This window comes from Micromys minutus, assembly GCF_963924665.1.
Source record: "Micromys minutus genome assembly, chromosome: 21".
Lineage (NCBI taxonomy): Eukaryota > Metazoa > Chordata > Mammalia > Rodentia > Muridae > Micromys > Micromys minutus.
In genome coordinates, this window is record NC_137956.1 from 1035683 (window position 1) to 1050505 (window position 14823).

Genomic DNA, 14823 nt, shown 5'->3' on the forward strand with positions numbered 1-14823 from the left:
CTAATACTAAAAGTTTTTAGGAATCAGTACCATACTTCATAAACTTTCTTAAAAGTGACCAAAGATAGCCAGACAGTGATGGTGTGCACCTTTAATTTTAGCACTTGAGAGAGAGGCAGGCAAATCTCTGTGAGTTCGAGGTCAAACATGGTCAACAGAATTCCAGGACATCCAGAGCTACACGGAGAAACTCTATCTCAAAAAAACAAACAAAGTGAAGAAAGATATATTTCAAATTATTTTTCAGCTTTTAAAAAATAAAACCAAATTTAAATTGAGATAAAGGCCCATCTGTCCCTCCAGTAGCTAAGAAGAGGCCATAAACAATACTATCCAGGCATCAACATTTACTGTGCGACTACTCACAACAGCCAACTACTGTAACTAACCTAAGTGTTTGTCAGTGGGGCAGAAGGCAAAGAAAGCGTGTAATGTTCACACGATGCAAGTTTTCTTCTGCCATAATGAAGAAGGAAGTTAGGCCATTGCAGGAAAATGGATACAGCTGGAAATAATCACATCAGGGAAATTAAGCCTTGGAAAGAGAGCTGTCCCAAGCTTTCTCTCATTTGTGGTTCTTAGACTTTATGTTCCATAAAATCATGTGAGTACATTCAACATGAAAGCACAAGTCAAACTATGACGCGACCGAAGGGTCTGACAGGCCAGGGTAGGGAAGGAGGACATAGTAATATGCTCATCCTATAATAGATTTTGTGCAAAATACTTTAAAATATTTAATAGAAATGGTTTTTAATACATAGGTAGTTCCTCTGACTCATTTCCGGTCTAAGGTGAGAGAATTATCCAATTTATGCGCCTTCTCCAATTCTGTCAAAACTGGCAGCTCTTTCTAGATCTTGGAGATGGATGTTAATCTCCCAGTATCTATCAGCACCTGCTGCTTTCCACCCGAACACATTTCAATTACAAAATATATGCTGTCTAGATGTGTCATCCCCAGGCAATTAGCTGCCCCAACTGACAGACCTGAAATACAGAAATACACGACTCGTTTAGAAATCTCTAACCTGAGATCCAAAGAGAGATGGCCTTGATTCTCACAATAGCTGGGGGTGAACAACTTCCTTGAAAATGGCTTTCGGTCTCATCTCCACCCCACCCCTTACTTCACCTTGCCACAGTAGCCATGAGACCTTGTGCCTTATCCAACATGGAGGAATGCTTTGAAGCGGTTAAAAGTGATCTCTGAACAGTATCAAGATTATACATTATAAAAGTAGCAAAACTTAAGGTTTACCATGTCTACAGCTATGTAAACAACAAGAGCTCAAAGGAAGTGACGGGTAACCATAGAGCAGCTCACATTAGGGTGGAATGTCTACATGGGAGAATTTTCAAAATCCGGAAGTTGAAATTGGTGCCCATCCTTACAATATTCTTGCCTTAAGTAGTCTTGAGGAAAATATTACATACACTGTAATTGAAACAGCACTCAATATGAATATTCTTCAAATTTGGGACTAGAGCAGCTCCGGGTGGCTGCCCTGCAAAGATTTCAGCGTCAAACATGTCTAGATAGCAAGCAACCAGCTCACTCACCCTGTGAAAGAGAAGACGCTATTTGGGGAGTCATTAGTCCGTTGTTAGTATCTCTGTTGTTATCAGGACTCCTCAGGGAAGTGAGCTGGCCAGAAGCATAGCTGCTAAGAGTGGAAATAGGAAAGAAATGGAGTGAATCAGAAGTAAGAGGATGGTGGCTATTTTCCAGGAACTGTGTCACTCTCTATCGATTGCCCAAACTTGTCCCCCACTCCCTAGGCCTAAGCATCCAGTTTACCTACTGCTGCCTACAGGAGAATGTATGGAGGCAAAGGGAAGGCTCAGCACCAACTCCCTTCACATCCTGTTTTCTGTGGCATCTGTACGAACAAACCCAGGCTCACAGGCGTCCTCTGTAGACACTATTCGTCCAGTCTGTCCCTATCTGTGATTAGCTCAGATAATTCCAAGCTTGTCATCCTATAATTTATCCAATTAACTTAATCAGCTATGAAACAGAAGAAGACAACAATCAAATCTTTGGTGAAGTAAATTCACTGGATTTTAGAAGCTGCTTGGCTCAGGACCATAGTTAACGTTCACATACAGAACAAAGGTTACTGTGGTGGATACTCTGCTTGCTTTGCTTTGTTTTGTTTTTTGAGATGGGGGCAAAGATTTGAGGTTGGACAGACTCAAACTCAAGTTCTTCATGCTTCAGCCTCCCGAGTGTTGGAATTTCAGTCATTTGCAACCACACCTGACCTGTTTTGTATATTTTTAGCTCATGTTTCTATTCCCAAGATCCCATATAACAATGGAATGTTAAACCTAAAACAAAACAAAACCAGGCACATATATTATTTTAAAGTAAATTTGTGGGTGCAGAGGATGGAGAATTCTGTTTTTGCTTGTCTGGGAAGACAGCCAGAATGGTTTCATATATAAACAGTCAAGAGTGTTTGTTTGTTTGTTCGTGTGAAAGCAAAAAGAATATCACTTGAAAAGGTTACCTCTGCACTTGAAATGTTGATTTCCAATGTTAAGCTCATTTCCTAGTCTGTGGCCTATCCGTACTACTTAGGCAGCATTGTAACTCTAAGTTAGTGACACAGAAAACAGACAGAACGATGTACTCGCAGGCACACTGTCATTTCAAGATGTCCTCAGCCACAGTTTTCATGCTCCCAGTGTGGCTCAGCAGTCATTAGGGTGGGAAGTGCACATGACCGTGATGCGAAGACGTAAAGAAACACAACAGTGACTGTGGTTAGAACTGTAAATGGTCTGCAAGCAGAAAGACCATGAAGGAAAATGGTGCTGGCCACGTGGGAAGTAGAGGACTGCACCAGCATAGGACCAGCAGGAATTCTGAGGGTGACAGAGAAAGGAGAAGACAAAAAAACAGCCAACCCAACCCCCATACATTCCGGAAAGCTGACATTTAACCTACTTTGGGTAAGCAATATGCATTTACTGACCTCCAGGCTAAAGGCTGAAGTAGACATTCAGAGACTGAGACTAAAATTAAGAAGCAGCTAGCTTAGTCCTGTTCAGAGTCTGCAGCCCCAGTGGGAAGTGGTCTAAGTCTAGTCTCACACGCCAGACAGGAACACACTAAGGTTGCAAATATAAAAGTCAAGCTTTTGTGACTAATGAAAGGGCAAATGTCCAGGTTTCGTTTTACAGAGACTGGGGCGTCTCCATGAACCCGATACTGAGCTAGGCACTGAGCACACTGCAAAGAACGTAGCTGGGTGCTGAGCAGCTCCAGGCCAGCACCACACTGTCATCTGTGCAACGCCTGCTCCACACTTGGATGTCTTCAGATGCAGGAACTAACAGAGATGATGAACCTAAGATGTCAAACTGCCTGCTCTAATGCTGTTTCCACAAGCTACTGCATGAGTGTTTGCCCAGAGGTGGGAATAAGTAAGTATCCCCTGCCTATCACAAATAGAAAACATAGCAAAGGACAACTTTTCCTCTTGTTTATAAAATTTGACTTATAATTTAGGACAACGTAATATTCGTTATTACTATCCCTTTCATGTTCCTCTTAGAAGCCCAGTAGATGAACTTATATTCTGGGTCAAGTTTGAAATTCTCACTAAACACTAAGGGTTTTGATGATTCACTGAAACTGAGCATTATCAAACATAATTCTACACAGTGATAATACTGGCTAGATATGGTGGGCACGCCTGTGATCCCTAGCATTTGAGAGGCTGAAGCAAGAGGACAATGAGTTTGAGGTTAGTCTGGATTACACAGTAATTCCCTGCTCTCAAAAAAATCAGAAGAAAAAGAAAGAATAATGTTTAAAAACAAACAGCAACAGAAACCTATTGGTTTTGATTTATAATAAGTTGGCCTACAAATAATATTGAGCTTCTGACTCCAAAATCCTTCCTCTGATAAGCAGAGTGACCAGTGACTGCATTTATCAATGGTCCTCTTCCCTGCTTCAGAAGGAACCTGCGGCCCCAACAGGTTAAGTTGTGTACGATGCTGTAGCGCCTTTGCCCATGAGGGATATATTCCCAGTCCAACGGCTGCCTGCAAACTCTGACAGTAGCAAACCCTATCTACAGACAGCCCCTGACCATCACAGTGTGAGACATATGTTCCCAGTAGAAGTCGCTGATGGCCTTAGATACAGACATGCAATAAACTACAGAAGACAGTCAACCTTTACTATGATGTAGACATGTATGTCACATTAAGGCCCACATTTTAAACAGGCCAGGCCAGGTAACTCTTATGCCCATGCTCACTCCTAATACGGATGTCCTTTTCCTAAGCAGCTCTTTCTCCCCTAATGTCTGTTGCTTGATCTGCTAAAATGTTTTCTTAATAAACCCTAACTCTGCTTCATTAAACAGCAACAAAATGATAGGCTAAGCTAAACCATGATGTTTGTTTGCTGGGTCAGCTGTTATTAAAAATCACTTTTAACATATAATAGGCTTATCATAATGGAATGCTACTATGAGTCTATAAGTATCTGATTTTTTTCTTTTTTTCTTTCTTTCTTTTTCTTTTTTTTTTTTGTTACTTTAACTCCATTTATTTTATGCTGAATTTATTCCCGTGCCATGAGCTTTTGCTTCTTCAGTTTCTTCTGGGATATCTTTTTCTTCTGTGCAACCTCCTCTTCTGGCTTTGGAACGATCTGTTCCTTCTCCGTGAGGATCATCTCAATGTGGCAGGGGAGCTCATGTATGGTTAATTCGGCCATGAGCTCTGTAGGTTCGCCGGTGCATCTTAGGTGCCTTGTTCACCTGGATGTGTTCAATGACCAGAGAATCTACATCTAAACCCTTAAGTTCGCATTACTCTCTGCATTCTTAAGCATGTGCAGCAAAAACTCAGCACTCTTTTTTTGGCCACTGTCCCTGTGTCCAGCCCCACTGTTTGGCCTGGGCGCACCTACCAACGCCACCATTGTAACGCCGGAATGGCACACATTGCTTCTTTATTTTGTCTTTTTTTTTTTTCAGAGCTGAGGACCGAACCCAGGGCCTCGAGCTTGCTAGGCAAGCGCTCTACCACTGAGCTAAATCCCCAACCCCACATTGCTTCTTTAAAGTGACATCCTTCAGATACTTGGTGGCTTTACGGACATGCATATCCTTGGTGCCTGGGCAGTTTCCCAGGTGTTCTTAAAATGAACACGAAGGTTTGAACCTCTGGATTTGCATGATTTTGTGGGGTTTTCTGGGTCAAGGGAGTAGCGAACCATCTTTACAGGTCACCTCTGGCCGCTTACAGGAAGAGCTCTGATTTTTTTTCTAATATCTAAACATGACAAAGTTTAACTTATGAATTGAGCATAGCAGAATAGTAATAAAAGAGAATGACTATACTATAATAAAAGTAATTTAAAACTCATAAACTGTTTATTTCTATAGTTTTTTTACTTAACAGTTTTGGAAATGGTTAGTGGCAGTGCCAAAGACTGAAAACAGGTGTTATCAGGGTGAGGAGAGCCATGGGGACTGGGGACTGGGGACTTTGAGGGTGAAGCGGAAATTCCAACTCACACCTGCCAAGCTCCACACCTGAGCTCCCTTCCTTGCACCAAGGATGAGAATTCTGCCTCAAGTCATCTACCAGAATTTCTTTTTAGACTCCATCTTGGAAGGACTAACTCAAATTATAAAGACTTTGGAAAGAAACAGTTGACCTAGGTCACTTCTGAATCACAAAAGCAAAATGGGTCAACTCATGGTTGGCATGAATACTACATATTTCTTCTTTGAAGAGTTTAGTATGATCAACTTTTACAAACTTTATTTCTAGGCGTGGTGACTAGGGATGGTGAGATGGCTCTGGGGGTTAAGGTGCCTGCTGCCAACCCCAACAACCTGAGTTCAGTTCTCTGACCCTTTCAGTGAAGAAGCCAACTTCCCCCTAGTTGTCTGCTAGTTTCTACTTACATGCTGTGGCAACTGCTTGTGGGACACGTATATCTACATAAACACATAGACACTCACAACTAATTGATGGATGTATTGTGAAACATAGTTCCAGATAAACCAAAATGACCTGATCATCCTGACTTTTTGTTTTTATCAGTGACAATATTGGGGCTCTAGCTTAAGACCTACTTGTCACAGAGCCACATCCCCAGCCTGAACATGGCCTCCTTGAATAGAATAGAGTCTATCATAAAGATATACTTTAGTTAGAGTGAATCTCTCCCTTATAGCAAGAGTCAAATGAAAGGTTGGGATGGGCAAAGGAATTTTCTGTTCTTATGACTGAAATATCTCATGCAAGCCTACTGGGACATGCTCTTTTCAGGAAAGTGCCTGGTACCACTGTGAAGCTAAGAAGAACCAGAAGCTAGGGTAGTTGAATTGTTCTTAGCATTTAGAGCTATCTCTTAGGAAAAAAATAATATCCATATAAAATATCTTCTAGAATGAGATGGATGCTTGGTATAATTTTGTCTAACTGTTGTGTCGTCTGATTCTGAGTTTATAATGAGAAAGACACTATGCTGAAAATGTCCATAGCAGTTTTAAAATAAGCAGCCTGATTCTGTGACACCACCGAAGTCCCCTGTGCCACTGATACTCATAGTTATACACTGCGGGATAAGATGAACATTTATAATGCATTCCTCTGCTTTGATCATCACAGACTATCTGCAGATGAAGGTCATTTATTTACCCACAGAGACACAGAGGCCGAAGCCACCATGGAATAAGTGATCAGGGGGACCCTAACCTGAATCTCAGGACTTAAACCAAGTACTCGCCCCATTATATCATACTGCTTCCTTAGGATATATTTGTGTGGGATAATAAAAACTGTTTTTATACATGTTTCTGAGGCTGTGCTTTAGGAAAAACAGATGATGGGTAAAGGAAAATTTCTTCTTTAAATAAATGTCTCTCAGTCAGAGTCTAACAAATTATTTCATAAATTTAAAATAGAAGAAATTTATTGTATACTAAAAAGGTATGAGTATGTGGACTTTATTTTAAAATAGAGCTGTTTATTTTGTGGTGCTAGCAATGGAACCCAGATCTTTGCAAATGTTAGGCAAGCCCTTTCCCACTGTGCTATCTTCAGCCCACAGCAGAAAGAATTTAAGAGATGGAATTGGTTATACAAGCCACAAAGTTGCTGAGAGACAAACTGGGAGATGGTTTAGCATTAACAGGGAGCATACAGTCCCTGAGCTAGAGACCAGAGGAAGTGATGGTGTTGCTGATGTTGAAGGCCTGGGGTTTCTTAGAGGAAACATTAATATGTGTGGTGGATTTGTCCAGTGGGAAACAAGGCCACGCAGAAACTCTCTTTGCAGAAGCAGCCACCAGGTAGGAGGGTGGAGGACTAGGACCAGGACCCTTGGGCTTCTCTTGCATAACCTCTCACCCAGTCTCTGAGCAGCTCAGCCCAGTCTGAGGCCAGCCACCAGTCAACACTCAGCTGTCAGGTTCTGTGTAAGCCCCTGAGGTTTTGGGTTATCGAGTGCCAGCAGAAGTTGATGGACAGATCTCCACAATACCGAGTAAGTAAAATAAACAATCAGGGAGAAAAATGAAATAGAGTCAAAGGTGAAGAAAGGCAACAACTACCTCCTACACTTCCACTATTCACTTGTGAGCCAATGGCTAGGAAGATGGACACAGATCACGCCTCACCCGTGCCCTGGTACCAAAGGACAGATACAGCTGGTACGTGACTCACAAATGGTGAGAGCCCAGCTAGAAGGAAGAAGCATCCCTGATCCGGACTATAGAAGTTTCACAATCAACTGGGCAGTTTGGGATAGGCTAACCCAGTGACCTGAGTGTCATGTGCTGTCCAGTCAGGAACCACACCCTCTAAAAAGGAAGTCTGTCACTGAGTCAGCAGTGTGGCCCAACAGCACCACTATAGCTCATGGTGGGGGCAGTGCCTCAAGCTTTTTGGTTCTACTGATTCCATCTAAATGCAGCACAGCCTTGTCAGTAATTTACATTCTCTCCTCCCAACGTGGAAAGAAGCACTGCTGGATGTGAGTGGCCTTTTCAGCCTTAGTAATTACCCACCTTAAAGTATAAAGCCCCCCCCAACATATCCAACCCTATTCTTCACAGTTCCTTAGGACAGCATCTCAGGAAATGCCCCCTTTATCCTCTGGTATGTGGTATCCCTGTCTCTAAGGGAAAAGATTCTCAAATGCTTGAAGTAGTTAGTATTCATCCTGCCTGCAAGCTGACAGTGGTGCTGCAATTCTCAACAACTCCTCCCTCTGGTCCCAGGTGCCCCACTTGCTGCTTTCTAATAGAAACCCCAGAAAATCTAGGATGGGTATCACTGGATCCACTTGGTTACTTTTGTTGTTATGTGTGGTAAGTTTCACCTTCCCAATTTGACTTATGCAAGAGGCCAGACACTGTAAGCAGCTCCGTGAGAAGGTCCTGGTGGCCCTGAATGAATGGGTGAAATGGGAGCCTTTAAAAGAGTCTAGTCTTTTACTTACAGCTCTTCATTTGCAATCTCAGTTCTGTTTGCCAACTGAGTATGGGCACTCAGTAAATACTTCCCGACATTGATTAATTACTTTGGAATACAGTCAGGTTCACGAAGCTCTAAATTGATCCTACTGGGATGCATCTTAATGATGCTCTAAACTGAAGTTACATATTTGAACAGCTTTAGTGTATAAACACACAAAAGTGAAACAGGCAAAAAAGCCATTTGAGTCATTTAAATTATTAGAAAAAGTCCAAATCAAAGCACAGTAATTAGTACACATAAAATAGATGTCTTCATTCAAGAGTAGAGAGAGACAGTAATACAGTCATGAGCAAAATGGAAGAAAGTGAAGAGCTCTGCTACCGCAGTCCCATTCTTACCTGAAACCACAATTTAAACAGGTTTTGGAATTTGAGTCATTTTTTTTTTTTAATCCACATACAGTAAAACACACCCACAATGAGATAAACCCCAACTATGTGATTATATCCAACTAGTGCATTGCACTACCACCAGCAAAGTAAAGAGAGCTGACAGTTTCCTGATAGCTAAGAAAGTCTTGTTTTCCTCAGAAGCCACCTTTCTGGAAACTTGGGGGAAAGTCTCAGCTGTAAGCTGCTGGAGTCTGTGTGCTGTGTGGGAAGTCTGCCATCACTCCAACCAGCAGAAGGGCTTCCAGCGGCCAGAGAAAGCCCAAAAAGCAGGAAGCTCACAACCAAGAAAGACAATGAGCTCATTGCCCAAGAGACCCTAACAAAACACAGTCAGCCAGGCCTGAGGCCGAAGCTCCTTCAACAGAGCCTTGAGGGTAAAGGGCACTTTCTTTCAAGGAAAAGCATCTGCCCAGTCAAACGCAGCCTCTATTGAAAGGGCTTGTTTTAAAACAGCCGGATCTTTCCTGGCAAGATGAAGGGACAGTAATGGCTGTGGAGCTTTTCCTACCCACAGGGTAGAAAAAGAATTGAGTAGTAATCTCTCTCTCTCTCTCTCTCTCTCTCTCTCTCTCTCTCTCTCTCTCTCTCTCTCTCTCTCTCTCTCTCTCTCTCTCTCTCTCACACACACACACACATACACACACACAGACCAAAGTTTGATAAACTTGTACTTGACTTATACTTTTGCCCCAACACTGTCTTGCTAATTTAGCTTTGGTTGGCTTAAATTTTCTTATATAGAACAAACAGGCTTCAAACTTAAGCGTATACCTGTCTCCTAAGTGTTGGACTCAAGGGTGACCTTGAACATGAAGTAGATTCCATACTACTCTTATATTTTGAACTATTTTCTTCCCTTCCATTAAAAGCAAAAAGTTGTTATGGACACACTAAATTGACTTCATGACCCAATAATAATGAACTGCAATTCACACCAAAAAACAAAAAACAAAAAAAAAAACAAAAAAACAAAACAACAACAAAAAAAAAAACTCACCCTTTTTTTGTTGTTCTTTAAAATCTATTGCTGGTAAGAAAAGCCCACTTTGTGATGAGGAGGGAGGGTGAAATAAAACTTTCGGACCTCAAATGTAGTGGAAACTAAAGCATGTATTAAATTTAGGAGGACAGTCATTTAGCACATTCTCTGTATTTTGTAGGGAGAGGAATACAGAAAAGACTGGGAAGATCAGACTTAAGGAGAACTCCAGCAGTAAAGATACTGCCACAGCAAAGTGCCTGCCCAAGTCCTCCTCCCCCTGAGATGCTCTCATCCACCAGCTTCACCAGAGAAAACAGGACCATCACAAAAAATGCAGGCAAGTTTGACAGAATTGGTAACTGACCTTTCTGTAAATGAATGAAATGGACCACATCCTTTAAGTGAGGGAGCAATTGCCTGCAAAAGCACAAGCGCCAGCTGAAATCAGTTCAGGATGGCTAGGGCACATATTGTACCAATAAGATGAGCTTCAGATTAGATAACCCTGCATAATGGAATCAAATAATATCTCTCAAGACTGTCTCCTGAGACCTCCCAACTCATCAGATAAAGATGTTGCCAGCTATAATGGAATAGTAGTGCTTGTTGGGAGAAAAGTCATCAACCATCTTGCCCAGCCATAAACACGGTAAGCTACAATAGTAACTGTTCTGGCAAGATATGCCCATTGGTGCAATAGTGGCATGCATGTTATGGGGTAACCACAGACTACTTCTGATTGTAGTTAATGCACTCCACAAGAGGGGACTTAGCCTGGTCTTGTAAACCTGGTAAAAAACAAAAAAGCCCTCATGGGTATTTATAGTTTATAGGCCCTGAAAGAGAAACTTCTATTACTTTCCTAATAATGTAGTTTAATGTCCAACTGCTTTGTAGGTACTTATCTTTATACCCATAACTCTTAGTTAAGAATTTCTATTGTGATGAAACACCATGACCAATACTCCTACACTGTAGTCATTTATCAAAAAAGCCAGGACAGGAATTTGAACAGTCCTAATACAGAGGCTATGGGGGGGGGGGGGGTTGCTTCTAACTAATTTGGTCTTTTTTTGTCTTTGTTTTTGTTTTTTGAGTTAAGAGTTCTTCTGTATAGCCTTGGCTGCCCTGGAACTCACTCTGTAGACCAACTGGACTAAAGGCATGCACCACCTGGCCAGACTGCTTTCTTATAAAACCCAGTACCTCCAGAGCAAGGTTGTTACCGCCCACAATGGGCGGGGCCCTTCCCCACCAAGTACTAATTAAGAAAATGCCCTAAAGCAGGACCTTAGGAGACAAATTCTCAATTGAAGTTCTCTCTTCTCCAGGGACTACAGCTTGTGTCAGGCTGACACAAAACTATACCATATGTATACTAGTGCTACTCTCAGCCCTAATCAGAAGAGTACCCCCACACACACTCCCAGTGAACAGTGGTTAATACAATTCAATTTTTAAATATAAAGAAACTATATTGTCACATCTTTTGCATAACAGGAAAATAATCATACAGAAGTATCCCTCTCTCTCTCTCATGGTAAGACCTCCAAACAAGTAGCCTCAGTCCTACCTACCATCTCTCTGCGAGTCTTCTGGTAGTACATCTGTTTTCCTTTTACCTGACCAATTATATGCACCCTCTCTGAAGAGCTGCTTGAATGCTCCTTCTTTACCTGAAAGGAGCTACCATGAGCACAAATAACAAAGGGAAGTGAGAATCCGAAGCTCCAAGAGAAGCACAGGTGTAGCCAACACCTCTGTGACCAGGAGAACCCCACCTTTCCCGGAGGAAAATGCTCCACTGAGGCAGCAGCCAGGCCAACTTTTCTGACACCATCTTTTGGCTAAAGAAAGACACATATTTGAGAAGCTGAAGCATTCAGGTGGACACGATACTTAAAAACTGCGTTGAAACATTTATACGGTCTCCATTCAAGAAGGGAGAAGCCAGGCAGATAACATATAAGAAAAGCACAGAGAAGGAAAACACATCTCATGGTGCTGCCTTTTGCATGGACTCGTGGGTAACACAAATCTGTGAGAGTACAATATGGGTCGTCTGCCAATTCTCACTTCAGTTTTCAGTATAAATGCAGGGTTGTGAAAACAACCATTGTTAGCCAGACACAGTTCTTAATATCTCTGAAACTCAAGCAGTTTGGTGAGGAACTCCAAGACAAATTCTAGCACACCTTAATCAACAGAAATGAAAATACAAAAATGTATTTTAAAATAAAATCTGTACATCGGTATATTAGAATTCCCATAAAGCACATCTCACAGTGACCTACAGTCAGAGCCAGAAGGCAGAAGCTTAACTGTGAGAGTGGGAGAGGGGTGGGCACAGCAGTACCAAGGAGTCACCACAAGTCATGCCCTCAACATCTACTTTGCCAGGGTCACAGTTGGTGAGCTGGCAGAAACTGGTATCCCTTTGGCTGGAATGGGGAGGTCACAAGAATCATCGTGGACTTCTAAGCCTACTGATAATGTTCTATGTACCCTGTTCAATTTTGAAGACTTAATAAACAAGAAAAATAAAATGAAATTCCAAATGCACAATCCATAGAAAACACCTTCCCTTGTTTCTCTGAGGTCAGAGGAAGATGACATGCAGTTTTTCAGTTAGAAGGAAAACATAAGAAACATGAACTCTCAAATGCAGAAACTCACATCTCAGGGTGACATAAGAAAAGAGAAATAAAACACTTTTGAAACTGGAGGCAGGAGAACCACCCTGACTACGCCCATCACCAGAAGCATAGCCTTTGCTGGCCAGACACTGAGCACAACCTAGTATGCTACCAGATTCTTTTCACAATTGAAACTGAACTCTCAGAAGACTGCACGAGACTCTGCCTCCCACACCACCAGATCTGGGAAGGAATGACCAGGCTCAAGTTTAATAGCAGGAATCTCTGCAGTTTATAAGGTGGCCTAAGAACAAGGCCATTTGTGTTTTGAGAACAGACATGAGAACTGGGAATAAATGAAAAATATAGAAAACTACTTGAGAGACAGAATTTACTGACTTTAAGTCCCAACACAATCTAAATACACAGTTGGGGGGACTTATGTAAGAGTTCTGCATTGCCTAAATAAAGACTATAGGGTTCCCTGTCTCTGTCTGTCTGTCTGTCTCTGCATGTGTGAATATAGTGAGTGAGTGAGGTAGTGTGTGTGTGTGTGTGTGTGTGTGTGTGTTTTGTGGTGTGTATGTTTATGTGTTTGTTTGTGTCCACATACCACAAGTTAAATTTACAACTTACCTTTTATTACTATTTTTGCAAACAAAAGCTATCTCATCTATAGCCCAAAACTAGTCTACTGCACTTAAAAGAGGTGCACATTCCAGTTTAGAGATATTGACTAGATTTAAACAAGACATTCTTTAGGCAGCACAGTGGCTTGTGTAGAGGACCATAATTTACTAAGCGGCAGTCACTGACCTAGAGTGCGCTGCTGCAGGTCCTTCCCCAGAGCTGTCATCTACACAGCCCCTATCTGTCTGGGGTAATGAAATGGTGACAGAAGACATTTTCACTTACAAGAACTTATTTGTAGGACAAAATTTAAAAAAAAAAGAATTATGGAGTACAATTTCAAGTACTACCTAAGAAGTTTATAAGTGAAAATGAATCTATGAATAGGCTAAAAATATCCAGTTTTAAAAAAAGAACAAGGTTGGGGGTAGAGAACACGTGTGAGTGTGAGGACTGGAGTTTGGACCCAGGACCACAGACAAGCAGCGTGTACTCAGTCTGTATCTCAGCGCAGCTCCACAAAATGGAAGGGGCTCAGAAGAGTCCCCAGAAGCCTGTGGGCCAGCCAGCCTGGCACACCGCATGAACACAAGATCCTGCTTCAACAAAACAGAAGGACCCCATGCATGTGCCTATGTTCTCATACACAAACATTCATGCACACATGAATATGCAAACATATACATCATATCATATACACACTTTAAAAAGAAAAAAAACTGTTGGGACCTAGAGTTTCCTTTTCATTCCAAAGAGGAAGAAGGAAAGAAAAAAGCGAAGGAAAAGACAAAAGAAAGAGGGAAAGAGAAAAGGAGGAGGAGGGGGAGGACCTAAAACATTAGAATGTGGTTTTGGTTTCTGTCAAAGTCTTGTACAAACCCAACAGAAACCTCAGTGTTTACTGATAATCACATGTGCTTTTAATTATATTCTGGAACTGTGCAAGCAAGCCAGGCAGAATCGCACCACGGCTCTTTGACATGTTATCAGCCTCACCATGAGTTCGTATGAGCACAGGCATCGGTGGGTGGTTACATGTGAGGAAGTCAGGGTTAGATGTTCCAGGGTCTTTCTACTCGGGCATTAATCATGAGCCAGTTCACTGGGGCTGTTTTGTGAAAAGGGAGACATTTGGGGGAGTCCAAAAGCTGCCTGCTGCCCCCCCCCCACATATGAAAACTCTTACAGAGATTCTCTTCCTCCCCTTCGTGTTTTCCTACAGTAAGTTTCAGAGGTGGAGTTTACTTTCCTGTCTACTTATAAAAAAACACCTTGAATCCTCCAATACTCTAAGAGGATTCTGTTATTTCCCCTTGAGTCATAAGTAGCATCAGATCATCACTATTATCTTTTCTGATGCTCAACCAGAATTTTTTCTACACTAGATAAAAGTGACGTTTTTCTAATACGAAAGTAAATAATTTATTTTAAATCTACTCAAAACTGGATTGAACTAGAAAAAATATGAGTCACAGCTGAATGTGAACTGGAACAGAAAATGTACTGTTAAAAGCCCTACCTTGACAACTGTCTCACAGCCAAGTTTCAAGCTTAAACACGTAACAGGGACAGCCTGGGAGCCCACCACTGCCCCCTAGCCATTTGTTGTCTGCTGTGGGTGGTTTAGTGTACAACGTGAGACACACTGCTACACTAA

General features: G+C 41.8%; 1 protein-coding gene and 1 pseudogene across 2 annotated transcripts in view; both read right to left on the reverse strand.

Annotated features, from left to right (window-relative positions):
• Positions 1-14823, reverse strand: part of RAB8B (RAB8B, member RAS oncogene family) — a 67193-nt gene that overhangs the window by 33409 nt on the left and 18961 nt on the right. The window lies entirely within an intron of this gene.
• LOC308433941 (large ribosomal subunit protein uL22-like) lies at positions 4589-5248 on the reverse strand (annotated as a pseudogene). The gene is made up of 2 exons: positions 5085-5248; positions 4589-4976 (listed from the first exon to the last, which is right to left on the reverse strand). The product of its transcript is annotated as a large ribosomal subunit protein uL22-like (transcript).